This window comes from Eriocheir sinensis, unplaced genomic scaffold (genome assembly GCF_024679095.1).
Source record: "Eriocheir sinensis breed Jianghai 21 unplaced genomic scaffold, ASM2467909v1 Scaffold138, whole genome shotgun sequence".
NCBI lineage: Eukaryota > Metazoa > Arthropoda > Malacostraca > Decapoda > Varunidae > Eriocheir > Eriocheir sinensis.
The window spans coordinates 559,715-564,171 of NW_026110717.1; positions in this window are offsets into that span (position 1 = coordinate 559,715).

Consider the following 4,457-nt stretch of genomic DNA (forward strand, 5'->3'; position numbering starts at 1 on the left):
GCTACAAGTACATGATGAAAATAGCAACATTGATAATAATAATAATAATAATAATAATAATAATAATAATAATAATAATAATAAAAATAATAATATATAGGCCTAATATATTAGTGTGTGTGTGTGTGTGTGTGTGTGTGTGTGTGTGTGTGTGTCAGAGATTTACATAGATTTACAAAGAAAATCAGACCACACAGACCCCATGGTCCAGACTAGGTGGTCTGTCCTTCAACCTAAGTGAATCTACACTAATCAAATGGCTCCAAAACGTTGCTTTTCTACTCTAGTTAATATTAAGTTGAAGGAAGTGACGGTCGAGCTTGTTTTTAAAGGAGTCAATCGTGTTACACTGGACCACTGATGGTGGAAGCTTATTCCATTCTCGCACTACAACGTTGGTGAAGAAAAATTTGGTGCAGTCTGAATATACTTGTCAACATTTGAGTTTTATGCCATTGTTCCTCGTTCGCAAAGTGTCATCGATCACAAACAATTTTGTTTTTTCTACATTCGTGAAACCATTAAGTATTTTAAAACATTCGATCAGTTTTCCTCGGAGGCGACGTTTCTCAAGAGATAACATGTTAAGGGTGGAAAGCCTTTCTTCGTAGGATTTGTTGCGCATGGAAGGGATCATTTTTGTTGCTCGACGCTGAACACCTTCTAGTTTAGCAATGTCCTTTGCATGGTGGGGAGACCAAAACTGTACCGCATATTCCAAGTGGGGTCTGACTAAACTATTGTAGAGCGGAAGTATTACATCTTTATTCTTGAATAGAAAGTTTCTTTTAATGAAGCCCAACATTCTGTTCGCTTTATTTGCTGCATCGATGCATTGATGTGAGAATTTGAGGTTTGACGCGATTTTAATCCCCAGGTCCTTAACGCATTGAACACTTGTGAGTTTAACGCCGCGTATTTCGTAATCGAACTTCTTATTTTTTGTTCCAACTTGAAGGACCTGGCACTTGTCTACGTTAAAGGGCATCTCCCATTTATCCGACCAAGCTGAAATTTTGTGCAAATCCTCTTGGAGGCTTTGCCTGTCTTCGTCAGTGAGATCCGAGTTACCAATCTTTGTGTCGTCTGCAAATTTACTAATGCGATTATTGAGTCCAACATCCACGTCGTTGATGTAAATAATGAAGAGCACTGGGCCAAGAACCGAGCCCTGAGGGACGCCACTAGTGACCGGCGCCCACTCTGAGTTAAATCCGTCAATCACTACTCTTTGTTGTCTGTTGCTCAACCAATTCGCGATCCATTGGTTTACTTGACCGTCAATACCTATTTGCTTTAATTTATAAAGTAATTTATGATGTGGGACTTTATCAAACGCTTTCTGAAAATCAAGATAGACTACGTCCAATGATTTGGTTACGTCATAAACTGAGAAGAGGTCGTTATAAAGGTCAGTAGGTTTGACAGGCAGAATCTGTTGTTACGGACGCCATGTTGTGAATCTCCAATGCATGAGTGGCTTTCGAGGTAACTCACAATTTTGTCTCTAATTATGCTCTCAAGTAGCTTACCTACAATTGAGGTTAGACTAATGGGTCGGTAGTTACCTGGTATTTTTTTTTTGTTTCCTTTCTTAAAAATCGGTGTCACGTTAGCCTTTTTCCAATCGAAAGGGACGATGCCTTGTCGCAAGGACATATTGAATACGGTTGTGAGGGAGGAGAGTATTTCGCTCTTTGTTTCTTTAAGTATATATATATATATATATATATATATATAGAGAGAGAGAGAGAGAGAGAGAGAGAGAGAGAAAGGAAAACAAAATAAATAGAGGAGGAACGAATAGAAGGCAATATAGAATAAGGCGACTTTTCTTCCTTCGTCCCGCTTATTTCTTCCTTTTCTCCTTCCCTCAACCATTGTCTGAAGCGTCGCCTGACAAACCACCACCAAACGATGCCGGCAACGCGTTTTCTCTCTCTCTCTCTCTCTCTCTCTCTCTCGATCAAACTTCTCTTCCTTATTTTCCAACTGTGTGTGTGTGTGTGTGTGTGTGTGTGTGTGTGTGTGTGTGTGTGTGTGTGTGTGTGTGTGTGTGTGAGCGATCATAGCTGGTACGCTGAAGACATTATTCAGCAATCAGGTCACCCCAGTCGGTCTGCAATGTGTTACGATGAGAACAAATGGGCGAGGTGTGTGATGGCCTTAACCCCACAAACACCCGTTCTATTCTCTCTAGCACTTCGGGTACGCCCTCGTTCCTCTCCACTGCTACGATTCAGTCCACCCAAGAGTATTTTCGCGGTCAAAACTTCTAAAGAGTAATCGTTATTTTTACCGAGACATAGTCATATTGACCTGCTAAGGCTAATAAATCATTAGAGCATTAAAACTTGTCTGGATGTTGCCGCCGTGATACAGTCCTACAACATAGCGATTTACTCGCGTCATTTTTAGTGAATTTTGTCTTTTTCTTCCCTCGAACATTGCCTTCCATTAGATTCAGTGCCATTATTTTACTTTGTCCTCGGCACCTCTACCAGCATCTAATAACGCAGGGAAAATGCTTTACATTTACATAGAGAGGATTTGTATGGTTATTATAATTGACGATAATTTACTTCCCTCCGAGACTCGGATTTACCGTAATTTCTTGAGCCACTTTTGAAATAAAAACCCTAGCATGACAGTTTTAGCAATGTTCATCATGCGTCCTGGTGAAGAGGAAGATGAAGTAGAACAGGATTATCGTTATAGCTATCACACACACACACACACACACACACACACACAATGACCCAACAGGTAATTTATCCGATAGATACTCGACGCGATGATTGACGAACCACCACCTCGCCCATCCAGCATCTACGCAATGACGCACGACCTTCCCTAGCTACGTAAGCCTCTAAGTCTAACGGTTCCCATCTTGACAGTGAGGTGACGTCAGGCTGTGATTGGTCGCTCTGCCGCCGCCTTGCTGCAAGGCTCGTTCAGGGCCGTTGTTGCTGTGGCTGGAGCCGCCGCGTGTGTGTGGCCAGGCGAAGTGCCGCAGCGAGGCCTTCCTCATCCCCCCCACACACGTTCAAAGCAAAGAGCACACTCCTAATTTGCCAAAACTTTTTTTGTATCCAGATCAAACTTCGGTAAATATTTGTTCCTAATAATACGATTACCACACCGGAGAAGCCGTTTTCCTCTGCTTTCGCGGTGTGAGGCGTTCTGTGCTTCTGTGTAACTGCTGCTGTACTGGAGGACTACAAAACCAGGAGGATTACCCTGCCTTCTACTACAGACCGCTAAGTGTTCTGATTTAGTATTTACTTAGTTAGATAGTGATCCACAGTTACTCCTAGGACAAGTGTATTAAGCTTCCCACATCTACACTAAATTCAACATTCTTTCACGCCAACCCAGTGCTACACGGTTTTATATTGCTTTTGTGTTTTTTATATTGCTTTTGTGTTTTCTTCTCCTTCTATTATTAGGATACTTTACTGTGCTGTGATAATAGGACTACGTGAATCAGGCGCGCCAAGCTACGTTAATTTCTAAGTCCACACAAAAACACTAGATAATCCACTTTCCGCGCAAACCTAGTGAACACAGTTATTATCTTCTTTACATAAGTGATTTCTCAGTATATTAATATTGGCCTATGTTTTGTCTTGGTGGGTAGAAATAACCGCGCCTTTTTACCGAGACACACCCTTTTCCCCGGGGAATTGACCTGACTGCGACCTCACAGCAGCTGTGGTTTGTTTTCCTAGATACACATTTTTGACCTGACGACCTCACCGCAGCTGTTGGTTTGTTTTCCTAGATACACATTTTTGACCTGACGACCTCACCGCAGCTGCGTACTTTGTTATCGTCTTAACGCGCCTAATTGTTTCCGTCTTGCCTCGCCCATATCTTCACCATGACGTCCTCAAGCGTTGTTCTGGGTGTGGCCTTCGCATGGCCAAGCAGTACTTTCTTTCCAAGGACGTTTGTAGGTTCTGCGTTAAGATTCAGAAGGATGATCAGAGGATCATAGAGTTAGAGAATAGGGTTACGACTCGCCGCCCAGGTACACTTACTGCTAGTGCAGCAGCAACAAGCCCCGCCTCCTCCTCCTCCCCGTCCTCTTCCACTTCTTCCTCGGCCTCCTCCCCCTCCTCATCCTCGTCTTCCTCGTCCTCCTACCCTCTAGTAGTGTCTTCAACCACACAGCAGCCCCTCCCATCCTCCTCCTCCTCCTCCTCGACCATCTCCGATCTCCCTGCTTCCCACCCTCCTCCTCTTCCTCCTCCTCCTTCTCCTCCTCCTCCTCCTCCTCGCCTTCCTCCTCCGTCCCCCTCTCCTCCCCACCCACCTCCTCCTCCTCCTCCTCCCTCTTCCTCCTCCTTGTCCTCCGCCTCTTCGCTCGTCCCTCCCTCCCACACCTGTCCTTCACCTTCCCTTCCCCTCTTCCTCCTCCCTCTCCTCGTCCGTCCCTCCCTCCCCACCTCACT